The sequence below is a fragment of the Rhinolophus hipposideros genome (assembly GCF_964194185.1).
Source record: "Rhinolophus hipposideros genome assembly, chromosome: 6".
In the NCBI taxonomy this organism is placed as follows: Eukaryota; Metazoa; Chordata; class Mammalia; order Chiroptera; family Rhinolophidae; genus Rhinolophus; species Rhinolophus hipposideros.
This window is the reverse complement of record NC_138052.1, coordinates 81,056,769-81,071,653: the sequence shown is the minus strand read 5'-3', so window position 1 is coordinate 81,071,653 and position 14,885 is coordinate 81,056,769. Positions and strand designations below refer to the sequence as shown.

At 32.1% G+C, this 14,885-nt stretch overlaps 1 pseudogene across 1 annotated transcript; it reads right to left on the bottom strand.

Moving 5' to 3' along the window:
- Positions 1 to 12,139: 12,139 nt before the first annotated feature.
- Positions 12,140 to 12,654, bottom strand: LOC308498575 (destrin-like; annotated as a pseudogene). Its single transcript has one exon. The product of its transcript is annotated as a destrin-like (transcript).
- Positions 12,655 to 14,885: the final 2,231 nt, after the last annotated feature.

The window sequence follows — 14,885 nt, the reverse complement described above, 5'->3', positions numbered from 1 at the left end:
GCGTGCCTAGCTCTCTATTGTAAGCTTCACATTTTCCTTAAAACAGTATAAACAAAGTATTTTTGAAATGTAATAAAATCAGAAACTCAAATATTAATTCAAAAACTGGATCTTTCATGAATTAAATTGGTTTACTTCAAAAATGGTTATCAAATAAGCCATTCGATTATTGTAAGCATGTGTGTAAGTATGTCTAGAAAGGTAATGTTGAGAAATGCATAGACAATCTATGAGAGTTTATCAACAGCCTTGTATAATAATTAAATCATTATAGATTTTTGTATTCTTCATATTAATATAAATTCAATATAACCCTCTAATAAGGAGCTACTTAGGTGAGTAAAACAAATTTAAGTCTACCTTCAGGTAATGCTACTTTCCTTTTCTAAAAATTTTACTTACTTACTATCAGTCTCTTATGCAGGTGAATTTTGACAATTTTCCTTTAAAAGAAAGGTGCTTTAAACCACAATGTGCAATGTAAAACGTAAACAAGAATCTTTTTAGAATTTGAAACTCAGGAAATATATTTTTCTAAAATAACAGCAATAATGAAACTCCATATATTGTGAACAGCTTACTTATCGGGAACACAGATATATTAAAATCTTACGGTATGGACTAATATTGAGAAAAATAATGTAAATAACCACAAGTCTCTTTGGGGGAAAAATGCCCCTTGTAAGCTATATTTTAAAATCCAAGCACAACATTTTCTCCTCAGGAAATCTAAGAACTCAATGAATTGTGTGTCCCCATCATTCATATGTTGAAGCCCTAACACCTAATGTGACCATATGGAGTAAAGAAATAATAAAGGTTAAATGAGGTCATAAGGATAGGTCTATGATTAATAGGATTCGTTTTTTCACAAGAGACACCAGAGAACTTGCTGACTCTCTCCACTATGTGAGAAAAGAGAGAGAGGGTAACCACCTGCAAGCCAGGAAGAAAGCCATCATCAGAAATCAAATTAGTTTGAACCTATATCTTGGACTTCCGATCTTGAGAACTGAGAGAAATAAATTTATGTTGTTTATGCTATCCAGACTGTGGTATTTTGTTATGGCAGCCCAAGCAGAATAATGTTGGAAAGACCCACATGTTTTCACATTGCAAGTCTTTACTCTTAACTTTTTATGTAATTCTAATAGGTCTGGTTATATCATATACAGTGTGTGTCTATTGCAATATTGCAAACAAAACGAGTAATCTGGGAAAGCAGAGAAAAATATTGTCAGTCTGGGATATTTATACCAGTGAGACATAGAAGAGGGTAAATTGAAGGCTAGAGGATAAAGCAAAACTGGAAAAAGATGGTCAAGACAATTTCAAAAGCTCAGTAGTATAGCGATATTATGAATGCTGGAAAACTGTGCTGCACACAGTAGGAGACCTCCAAGGCATCTCTTTTATGGTGAGAGAAAAGCCACGAGGTTTTATGTCAGAAGACCTGGGTTATTCTCAATTGTCTTAATAGAAGTATCTTGGATTAGATTCTTAGCTTCCTTGAGACAAAATTTCCTATATTGTAAAATATAATTCCTTACAAAGAACTAAAAGAGGGACATGACTCATTGGGTACCAGAGGGTGTATGGTGGTAGCCAACCTCTAAGATGCCCCCAAAGATCTCCTGGTATTCCCCTCTCACATTGTACCAGAGTTTTGCTCATGACCGACAGAAGATGTGAAAAGTGGTGGTATGTCAGTTCTGAGATTAATTTATAAAAGATACTGAAGTTGCCATCATTAGTTCTCTTTCTCTCTCCTTTCTTAGATATTCCAGCGGGGTTTTTTTTGTTTTGTTTTGTTTTTTAGCCTATTGTGGTGGAATTTATTCCTCTCCCCCACAAAAGATCCATTCTGGAATTTGCCAGTTTTTCTTTTCTAATATATTAATAGGTTAATTTTGTTTTTTCCTCTAGATTATCAACTATGATACTTTTATTTATTTGTTTATTTGTTTGTTTATATTCTATCTTAGTTAGAAATGCATTTCTTTGAAAATTGTTTTCTTATCAGCATTTGCAGTGTGCTATGTAATATTGTCACTTCCCTTCATTAATTAATAACTACATACTTACATTCTAAAATTCTCTTAGATTTGATTGTTATTAAATTGTTATATGATTAAATATTTGATTTAACATTTTGTTATTAATTTCTAGTTTTATGTCAGCAGAACCTGAGAATGTGGCCTGTATATTTCTAATGTTTGAAAAATTTTGATATAAACTTTATATTCTAGGACATCATCTTTATCACCTCTGTAACTCTTCTATCATTTGAGAATGATATATGTGATTTGTTTTTAAGGGAGAAATTTTTATATGTATATATCTATCTACATATCTATATGTCTATATAGATATATAAACATATATATCTTGTTATTTTGTATATTTAAAGTCTGACTTTTTATTGATTTTACCTTTTTTGATTTACTGCAGACTTAGAAAATAGAACGTTATTATTTGAACATCATTATTATGATAATGGTAGTTTTGTCAATGTTCATACAGATCCTTTTTTTAATAAGTTACTCTGGTAGCTGATGGTTGACAACTGTTATGAAAGGAGACAATATTATGTAACAACTAAGGTCAAAGTCTCCAGAGCCTAAATGAGTGGATTCAAATCCCAGCTCTACCGTTTGCTGCTTATATGGCAAGGCAAATTTCTTAATTTATCTGTCTCAGGTTTCCCATTTATAAAACAGGTACGATGGCAGTAACGGTCCCTAAATAATAGGCTACTGTGTGAGTTACTTAAGCAGCCACTTATAAGCATTTAGAATAATGCCAGGCATATAGGAAGTACTCAAAACTGGCTCATAGTATAATGAGCTGTATTGTGGATTTTAAATGGTATTTATTTAAGTATCTTTCTTATACTATTTATTCTATTTCCTTGAAATGTACTTTGATATTGATACTTAGACATAATTTGTTTTTTAATTGCATTTGCCTCATGTTTTGAAACCTTAGGTGTCATGATGTTTAAGTAGGTTTTTAAATAAGTAAATTTAGTTATTTATTGACAAAAACTGAAACTCCCTGGATTTTAAGAAAGCTTCGCGTAATCATATATATTGTAATAGCTAATACTATCATTGGTCATTTTATTTATTTTTTTACTTTCCTTTTTCTTTATTTTTATTAAATATTTTCTTCCATTTATTATATTGATTTGAACTTTTTTTCTGTCTTCTGTAATAATTAAAAAGTTACAAGTTATATTTCCTTTAGTGGTCAAGAAAAAATAATAAATATTGATTTCTCTTCATGGAATGTGATTATTGTGTTTTATACCTTTTTCTCCAAACCCCTCAAACTCCATCAGGTTTTTAGAGAAATCTTGGACATTTGTTCCACATTATTATTTTATTCCATTTTTATTTTCTTATGAAGTATTTAATATTTCTTGAAATTTAATATCCATATTAATAATAAATATGCACTTAGTACTACATTCTCCTGTTTTTAGCACTCTTTGTTTCATTCAAATGTTTAATGTTTTAATTTTATTTAATTTCTAAGTTGGCTGGGATATTTTTAGAAATGTTTGCATGAGAAACAGGTAACTTTTAGCCAATGACAGACTAGGTACAAACTTCCTGAGTTGCAATCTCGTTTTTGTTGTATGTATGTATGTATGTACAAGTATATATGTATGTATGTGTGTATATAATATTATATAGGCTTATTTAATATTTCCTTTTCCACTCTGATTTTAGATGAGCTACATTTTACAAAAGTCCTCAACATTTCCAGCATTTGGATGATGAATTTTTCTAGTTTTGGTAGGAATATATATTTTCGCTTTTCCTTTCCTTTGCCATTGTTATGATAAACTTTAAGCAGAGAGTAAAATTCACAGGCCCGATCACTATCTTGGACTTGAAGTAACTCATATGTAATTTCGGAGGGTCTACAAGATAAGGTCCTTATATATTGTTTTTATACACTAATACTTATTATCTCTGTGAGATCTCAGTGTCATTTCATGGAGGACATTTTAGTTGCATTAACTATGGGTGATGAACAACAGATGATGTGCATTCTACCAATTTTGAATGGCTGAGATGAACCTTGCTGATACTATATACTACTCGGAAATTATTTTTTCTTTCAGTCTGTCCTGGGACAGATTAAACTATTTTAGTCCTTATTAGGCCTTATAACAAACTGCTACAGATGGGAGACAGCCATAAAATACAGAAGAAAAAAAACACCTGGTCACGGAAGAGATACTTAGTGTTTCTGAAACGGTTATGTTCAGTTGCTCAGTACTATAAAGTGTTGGGGCAGAGATGTTTTGGACAGTATTTTGGATTAATTACTATTAAATAATCAAAGCACAGGAAATTATTTTCACTATAGCTATGGGGAAATTTAACTAAGAAAGTTGCTTAATATTTGAATGTCAGAAAAAACATTTATTAAACATCCATGTAGATAAAACATCCAGGACATTAAAAAGAAACTAGAAGTCATGCCATAAATAAAGCATGTTGTTAATTGACATAGACTTATGGTATAGAATTAATATTTTAGAATATTTTTAAATAGAAAATACTATTTATTCCTAAATAGGGAGCCAAAATCTTATAATTAGAAGGCACTGAAAATTCTGTACACACTTCAACATTGGTCTTTAAAGTCAGTGTAATGGATACTTAATCGATGAAAAATTATTTCATAATAGGAAAAAAATATGCCTGCTATTGTTATGAACAATATTCAATAGAGAATCTACATTCTTATTGCAAAATATAGGCTTAATATATTTATTGCATTGTGTTAGATGTAAATGCAAAGTTTGTGATAGATTAATAACTGAACACTAGAAATGGCTTTCATTTGTTCTATAAAATACACTGGAATTTTTAAGCTATTGATTTACATAAATTTTCCAAATGAGACATAATTCTTAATTACTCATATACAAAAGAAAGGAATTCAACTACTAAGAAAAATATACTCATCTTAAACCAAGACATGCTTTCACGTTTTCAATTCATTCTATACATCATTGTCAAACTAAACTTCTGAAGCAATAGCTTTAATCTTAGTATTTTTTTCCTTAAAAGTTTTTATTTTCATTGCCCTTTGACTAAAATATAAAAGTATTTATTATCTGTCTCTTCCATCAAAACTCTACAAATAGCCTACATACCCATAAAACAAGATACTTCTCTGTTTTTCTCATTCCTTGTATTACACTCATGCTGTCACAGCTGAGCCTTTTCTCCCCATTATTTCCAACAATGAAAATCCCACTTAACCTGCAAAGTCCACCTTAAAAGTTATCATTATTAATCCTATCACAACATCTTGCTTTATTGCAGGTCATAAACTACCTTGTGTAATAGAAATTTATATGCAAGTCATATGAGTCACTAAATTCCTTGAGGGCCAGTCTTCCACTTGTATGTCTGCTATACGACTTATTACAATGCCTGTCATATAATTCTCAGGTACTTACTAATTCCACTGACTCTAGTTAGAATATAAAACTATAGGACAGGGTGTGATATCAGCAAAATGGTAGACCAGGCAGCTTCAAACATCTATCTCTTCACAAAATCACTGAAAACAAGCAGAAACTGTCAGAACCAACTTTATCAGAACTTTAGAATGCATAGTCAAAGGATTACAGCAACCAAGCAAATGCTGAATCAAGAAAAAGACAACTTAAAAAGGTTAGGAAAGAGTTGTGGCATTCTTACTTACTCTTACCTGACTCCCTCCCTGGCTTGGCAGCAGTCCCAAAGATGGAAGCCCACATTCCCAGTGTGGGACTGTAGTCCCTGGTTCTGGAGGGAGCAGAACCAATCTTATAAACACGTTATTGTGCTTGTCTGTTCTAGCCTGTCTGGCAGCTGAAGGACTGACACAAGGGATTAATATCCAGAATATATTAAGAACCCCTAGCTTCATTGCAGTAGGGGAATATCACTCAGCGATATCACTCAGCGATATTCCACTCAGCAGCATGGAATATCACTCAGCGATAAGATGAAATACTGCCATTTGTTAAAACATGGATAGATCTTGAGAATATCAAGCTTAGCAAAACAAGTCAGACACAAACAGTTGAGAACCAGATGACTTCACTCATATCTCGGATATAAAACTGAAAGCAACAAACTAACAAGACAAAAACAAAAGGGAAAAACAACAACAACAACAAAAAAAAAAAAACCTCGTAGACACAGACCATAGTTTAGTGGTTACCAGAGGGTAAAACGGTCAAATATATGGTGGTGAAGGGAAAACAGACTCTGCATGGTGAACACATAATGCAATACAAGGTATGACAATGAAGTTCGCGAACTTGTTGCAGTGCTGTTGCTAACAGTTTTTAGAATCAGAAGGACTATTCATTATGAATTTGTACCACCCGGACAAACAGTTAACCAAGTATACTATTTGGAAGTGCTGAAAAGGCTGCCTGCAAAAGTTAGACAACCTGAACAAGAGCAGTAATTCATGGCTCTTGCATGATGACAATGCACCAGCTCACACAGCACTGTGTGTGAGGGAGTTTTTAGCCAGTAAACAAATAACTGTATTGGAACACCCTCCCTACTCACCTGATCTGATCCCCAATGAGTTCTTTCTTTACCCAAAGATAAAGGAAATATTGAAAGGAGACATTTTGATGACATTCAGGACATCAAGGGTAATACAAAAAAAGCTCTGATGGCCATTCTAGAAAAAGAGTTCCAAAACTCCTTTGAAGGATGGACTAGGCGCTGGCATCAGTGCAAAGCTTCCCAAGGGGAGCACTTCAGAGATGACAATAGCGATATTCAGCAATGAGGTATGTAGCACTTTTTATAGGATGAGTTTGCGAACTTAATTGTTCGAACTCGTATATAGATGATATATTATAGCATTGTATAAGTTTACTAACCAATGTCACCCAAGTAAATTTTAAAAAATCTTTAAGAACTACAACTCAACACCAAAATGTCAACCCAATTTTAAAGTGTGAAAAGGTCTTAAATAGATATTTCTCCAAAGATGACATACAAATGGCCAATAAGCACATGAAAAGATGATTAATATCTTTAGTCATTAGGAATTACGCATGATAGCAAGGAGGTGAAAAAAACGGAAAGCTTGTACATTGCTGGCAGAGATGTAAAATAGTGTAGCCATTGTGTAAAACATTTCGGCAGTTCCTCAAGAAGTCAAACATGTGAATGTGTACCACTATAGCTCTGAGTCACTGCTTTCAATTCTGTTAAATACATATTTAGAAGTGGAATTGCTGGATCATATGGTAATTCTATATTTTGACTTTTTTGAGATACAGTTTCTGTTTGAGATGATTAAAAATTTTGAAATAGATTATGGTGACGGTTATACAGCATTGTAATTAGTATTACTGCAAGTTGTACACTTAAAAATGATTAACATGGCAAATGGCATATCATGTTTCCCCAAAAATGAGACTGGGTCTTAATTTTTGCTCCAAAAGACACATTGGGGCTTATGTTCAGGGGATGTAATCCTGAAAAATCATGCTAGGGCTTATTTTCCTATTAGGTATTATTTTCAGGGAAACATGGTATATGTATATGTATATGTATATGTATATATGTGTATATATATATATACATACGTGTGTATATATATGTCTGTCTGTCTGTATATATGGGAGGGGGAGAGAGAGAGAGAGAGAGAGAGAGCCAAAAAATGTATATACATTTTAAGAAAGAAAAACTGTCTTAAAATTGTAATATTCAATATATACTGATAACAAAAGATGAATACAAGTCACATTTGATTTCTGCAATTACAAGAGGTGCTCAAAGTGGTTACCATCAGCGTCCAGACACTTCTAATTACATCGAACTACTGCTTGAGCAACATTGACCAAAGTGTCTACTTGTATACATTTTTTGGCACCCCTGTGTGTGTGTGTATACATTTATATATATATATATATATATATATATATATATATATATATATATATATATATATATGTCTATATATATATCCATAATTAAAAAAATATAGTTCATTAATTTTACATTCAAGTGGTATATGTAATAGTCATATAAGCAGATGATGGCAGATATAATTTCTAAGGACTTTTATAATTAAGTTTCAAATATATGAATATTCCATAAATTATCAGTATTTTTAAAAAGGGTTTAACATATTCATTAAATGTGAAAATAAAGAAAATACTGCATTCAATTAGCAATATGCAGTCTTGCACCAATGATGCAATTGTTATGACTGAAAAGTTGTTCTTGCTATACTTAGATTTCGAATATCAACAACTGAATTTTTTCTTGAAAATGGTTAATTAATATCTTTGCAAATGCATTAATATCATGTTTTCAAATAATAAACTAAATAAGTTTAGGGAAAAGAATGCTTGTTTTAATTTTTAGCTAGTTGTTGAGAATTTCTATCTGTTGATTATATTAAAGGAAAAATGAAATAAAACATGTACCAATTTGTTAATATACATACTATATTCACTATCACTGAAACAACCTAATTACTTCCTTGGGTATCAAAACAAGTATGGCATTAGTATGATTAGTGTAGGAAAACTGTAGTCATGCTTAATGAAAATTAGGCTAGTTCTGTCAGTGTTATGAGCGGAAGAGGTAATTATGTAAACTTAATGGGTAAATGTACTATGTACCGTATATTAATTCAGCCCACATACATTATGTATGATAAACATATGCATGCACACACTATATGAATTGCCTAGGTTCATGAATATACATGGAAGAAGGACATCTACCAAATATTTCTGAGGCCAGAATGCACTTTTTTCCTAAAGCACCATGCCTTCAGATCCTATTAACAGAGAGGTTGCCCAGCCATTTTCATCAGTAGTGTACTGTTATAAACTTTGAAGATTACCTGACTGTCAACATTTTACTACTGTGTCATTTTTTTTTTGCTGTTAAGTAATTATAAGAAGATTGGTTAAACTATGTCTTTTATTCCAAGTTTTACCTGCACTCAGTTCATTAAACTGTGACCCTTGAGTTCACGGTTGCAGGTCTTATGGATTAACTACCTGCCATCTTCTACTGCCACAAGATTTAAAGTATATGCAAAATATATAATGCGTAGGAATCAGTTGGCCCTAATCTGCATGAAGAATCATTAAAAGGCTCTGATAGCTCCATACTATACTAAGGAGAAAGTCCATACTCGGTTGGCCCCCATGACTCTGCCCTTTGTGTCAAAATGCTTTGCGAACCTCAGTTTCCACCGCATTTCCTTCTATATCCTACACTCAGAACATTGGTATTTCTTGCTCCTGTCAAAAGATCATGTTTCTACCTCTTTCTGGAGCTCTTTTCCTTCTCTTTTTAAACCCCCCCTCAAATGCTATGACTTTAGTCAAGTCTCTCCTGGTTATTTAGAGAGTGGTTCTTCTGCAAGCCTCCTGTAACACTTTGCACATCTGTATGTTGTCTGACTCCTTGAGTGAACAATACTTGTATCTGCCACTTCTATAAGAAGTGAACACTTCCAGGGCAAGGGAACTCAGCATAAAAATAGGCACTGAACATATATTTGCTACATAAAAACTTAGAATGAAGTTCTGCAATTTACAAAACACTTCCAAATTCATTATTTCATTTGTTTAGCTTAAGGTAATAGATATGATTCCCATTTCACAAAAAGGGAGCATAGCATCAAGCAATCAAGAAATATGTCCAATGTCAAACATTCAGTAACACTGGATGGAGCCGGGATTTAAACCTAAGACTTTCGATTTCAAATTCACAGCTTTCTGTAACTTGGAGAAGAGAAATAAAGGAGAAGGTTAGTGAAATCATTGTCCAAGGACATAGGATTTGACTTCCATTCTGAATCTAAGGCCAGTAAATTTTCTACTCTATCATCAGAAATCTAATACTACAGACTTAAAATAAAGTAGTTATTTTGTAATTGTAGGTAAATCAGTGGATTGAGGCAGCTATGTAGACATCTTCATATAATGTGCTGGACATTACAGAAGTTAACTATCTTTACACAGTGAAATAAATTAACAATAGGCCACTAAATAAATCAATCAGATATGTCATAAAGGAAACACAATCACTAAAAACCCCTATTATCATTTAAAGGAATCCTGTTATCCTTCAAGGCCCATAAAATCAGCCTAAATGCAGTATACACAGTGATTACGCAGAGTCTCCGTGTATAATAAAATATGCATAAAGCCACAAAACATTATACTCCTACACTACATATTTAATCTAAAATCAAGATGCTAGCTCTAATAAATATAAAGAAGTATGATAATTTAATTTCTAATTATCTTACTCCACTTTTTAGTAATCATAGCAGAGATTAAGGTAAATTTTACATTTTGGTTTTTTCTCAAAAGCTTAATTTAAGTACTGTATTGGTTTACATTTTTCTGTACTGAAGTATACATTTAAAACTGACCTTAGAATCACAAATGAAAGGTCTTTTTTTCCCCAAGTAACTATGGTAGTACCTGAATGTTTTAAAATCTTATAAATTATTTCATCTGTGATTTTACCATGTCTCTCTTTTGTTTTCTTTTCTTTGATCTTTTTATTTACCTTTGAAATTTGGCTTTGTTGTATTTAAGGGGTTTTATTGGGTGAAATTCAAAGTGACAGAAAACCAATTTCCTAATGGATACCAAAGGAGAGATAAATAGATATGATGACTGCCACATATCACGAGTTCAAGATAAAGAAAGTGCTGATGGGAAATTTTGTCAGACAGAATAGAGTCTGAGGTGAAACAGTTATAGGATCTAGTACAATTTTTATGTTCTTACAGTGGACTGTAAGAAAGAATAGCAATATTAGGTATGCTGAATGATATAACAGGTTCTAATGTAAAAATAATGAGAATAATGAAGACTACCTGAATTTATAAGCAGAAAAAGTATAACTAGATTGAACTAAGCTATTCAAAAGTTGAAAGAGTCTAAGAACCACCTACTGAGTCTAGTTAAACTTCCAGCTCCAAAGGTGAGCTCTGACTGACTCTCCCAGAGCTTCAGGTGACCTGCACAAGCTGTAAGCATCTTGGAACCAGAAGGAAGTAGAAGAAATAACGTAACTGCTAGGGTGTGAATTTCATCTTCCCCTCATGCTTACCTTAGTGAGTACAGGAACAGAGGTGGCCATAGTAGGTCACATACCATATCAATCAAGATAAAACACAAAAACAGAAAAGCGAAGGTAGTCAGAAGACTGGGGGAAAATGAGCAAGGAGCCAAGAAGCACTTAATGAAATTAATTGAAACATTGTCTAGGGTATAAAAAGGCATTATTATTTTCAATTATGCTTATTTTTTCACTTATTAACTAAATAAATGTATATTGCAAAGTACTTGGAAAATGTATAAAAAAGTGTCAAAGAAAATAAAACTTACCTTTAATCACATAGTTCAGAAAAAAATACTTGTAAGATTTTGGCATATTTAAGAAAATTATTTCTCTCTTTCTCTTCCTCTGTCAGCTATATTTACATTAATATTTTTACAAAAGGATTATACAGTATATAAAGTTGTACTTCTGCTTTTGTATCTAATCTAATATTTAGGGGTACTTTTCTTTTATAAAATAATGTTTTGTTTTACACACACACACACAAAGTGTGTATATATACAACACACACACAAAGTGTGTATATATACATGTGTATATATATATATATATATATATATATATATATGTACATATATATGTATACTTTTAAAACTTTAATTCATTGACATTTTTTGTTTATATGGTAAAATTAGGATTTAAACTTGCATTTTCCCCCGAACATTCACTAATGCCTAAGCTCATATTTTAATGATAATAACTTTAGATACATTTTTCATATGCTGAGCACACTGTATATTTGATATATAATGGGTCCATTTCTACTCTATTGCTTCTCATTATGAAATCAAATCATTTTTCCTTTTGTCATTTTAGATTTATTTAGGGCTGTTAGCATATTTATAGAATATTTAGTTTACTGTAACAGATGACAAGACAGCTCCCCCTCAGTGCAACCCTGGCCTAAACATATTTGCTTTACTTATATAGCAAGAGAACACATTAAACATGGAAGCTTTCGATTTGTGGCACTGAATGATGATCTAAGGATCAGGACATCCTTCCAAGGCTACAATTAAAGATCCACCTAACTTCAGCAGTGCAAGCCCAATTGAGATCTGCTGGCCCATTTGCTTGACATTCATGTTTTATTCCTTGAAATTTCTTTTTGGTTACAATCCGGGAGCTCGCATAGATCATTTTACTTTTCAGAGGTGCTAGCTCTGGTGCACACATACACACCCACACCCACAAATCAACTCTTTTCTGGATTCCTTGGTGTCAAATCTTGCATTATACAAAGCACAATGATAATCTTTCTCAGGAAGCATTCCCAAAAAATGCATGAAAGGATCAGTTATGGTCCCACCAACATCTCCAACCTTCTTCAATAATGGTGCTGCTTTTTGTCTGCACTGAGGCAACAAAACAAAACAAAACAACAACAACAAAATTTACAACTTTCTTTTCTTGATTTTTTCTGGTGTGTAATCTTATGAACTTTCATGTCATAAAAAATGTGACATACTTCATCAGTAGCTTGCACTCCTGAGGCCATCTTTGCAGGAGTAGTCACAGGGACATGGCAGAGGGAGCCAGCAGGTACCAATCAGTCCACTGAGCGTCTTGCTCACAGCAGTGGGATCAAGCAACCCAGGCTTTTTCATTTCTTCCTATGTGTTATTTTACCTGATATTTGTTAAAATCAATTTTATTTTATCAAATTACAAAAAAAGTTAATGGGGTCAAAACTTACAGGAATGACGGTAGATTTTTTTTCTATTATATCTGATTTTATGGGATGTGCATTGAAAGTTTTAGCCATGTTGTTGCATGTTTCAGAATTTCCTTTAATTTTAAGGCTGACTAATGTTTCATTGTATGTATATACTATATGTTTATCCACTCATCTATCAGTGGACACTTGGATTGCCTCTACCTTTTGGCTATTCTGGGCAATTCTCCATGAACATGGGTGTACAAATATCTATTAGGTTGGTGCAAAAGTAATTGCATTTTTTGCAATTATTTTTAACCTTTTAAACTGCAATTACTTTTGTACCAACCTAATATGCGTGTGTGTATATGTGTGTGTGTGTGTGTATATGTGTATATATATATAGTTATTATTAGTAAGGAGATTGAACCAGTGATCAAAAACCTCCCAACAAGTAAAAACCCAGGACCAGACAACTTCACTGGTGAATTCTACCAAACATTCAAAAATTTAATACTAATCCTTCTCAAACTCATCCAAAAAATATATTAGGAGGAAACTCTTCCAAACTCATTTTATGAGACCAGCATCATTCTGATATCAAAACAAGACAAATACACCACAAGAAAATAAAATTTCAGGTCAATATACCTGAAGAACACACATGCAAAAATCCTCAACAAAATATTAGCAAACCACATTTAACAATACATTAAAAGAATGTACATCATGATCAAGTGGGATTTATTCCATGAATGCAAGGATAGTTCAACATCCACAAATCAGTCAGTACGATAAACCACATTAAGAAAAAAACATATGCTTTCAAGAGTTTAGAGCTCCACAGCTTAGTTATTTTTTTCTACATTCTATTATGCCCTTTAATATGTGTCCTCCATATCACTATTTTAATTATCTTCAATATCAGTTTCGTTCTTAACTCATCTCCATTGTATTTTTGAATTCTACTGTCATGTTTGGACTTCTTTAAATTCCTCTATAACCTAAAGCCAGCTCAAAAAAATGTTCTGAAGAGAATTCTGGTGCTTCCAGTTAGTAATCCTCTGTATTACCCCTGACTGATTGAACATAGGTGATGTTCTTGGAACATATTTATGCATTATAAGGAGCTACACTTTTAAACACAGCAATGCATCCATTATAAGGATACTGTTGAGAGCATCATTTAATGCACCACCCTACATTGCTTGATGAGCTTCTTCAGTTAAAATCCTCACTTACTAATAATGTTTAATTTTTCTTCTTAAATGCTCAGTTTGAGTGTATCTCAAATTTTTTTTAATTATATAAATTAAATGTCCTTTGCTTGGCTATTTGAAAGCTTGAATCTAAAAGTGTTACTCAGCATTATGAAATGAACTGATAATAATAGCATACATTTTTGTATATTCCTGATTTGATTTTCTCTCCTTAATATGTATCCTTTCTTATTTTTTTCATCTTTAATTTATACTCTTTTGTCATGTCTTATTTATCTTTGTAAGCTTGTTTAAATATTTTCTGGAAAAAATAAGAATGTAAATAAATCAAATTAAGAGGAGAAATTAAGCCTGGGTTAGGCATGTTTTTGCTTCTTCATATCTTCTGTGTTTCATGTACTTATGTCTTTTGTATATAACTATTTAAATTAGGAACTGGAGAACTTACGTTGGGCTTGCTATGTTGCTATCTTAATTTTGAACATTTCTCCACCTTAAAGGAAAATGTTACTATTGTAACCTTGAGTTCATGTACATTATACATCTCTAACTTGGGATAATTTTAAAATTCAATTTATTATAATTGATATCTATTTGAATGTTTTGTGTGTGTGTGTCATCATAGTAGCCAAATTTTAAATACTAGTTTTGTGGTTTTTTTGGAAATGTGATTTTATATTTTCTAAAATGTTCCTTTATTTTCTTACTTATTCAGAGTTTACATGTCATCCCCAAATTATGAAATCTTGAAAATTTGGGAAAATTTGAACCCTATTTCTTTGTATGTTAAATACAGAGACTGTATTTTAAATATCTTGGTTACCAAACTAAAAGGATTTCGGAGAGTAAATA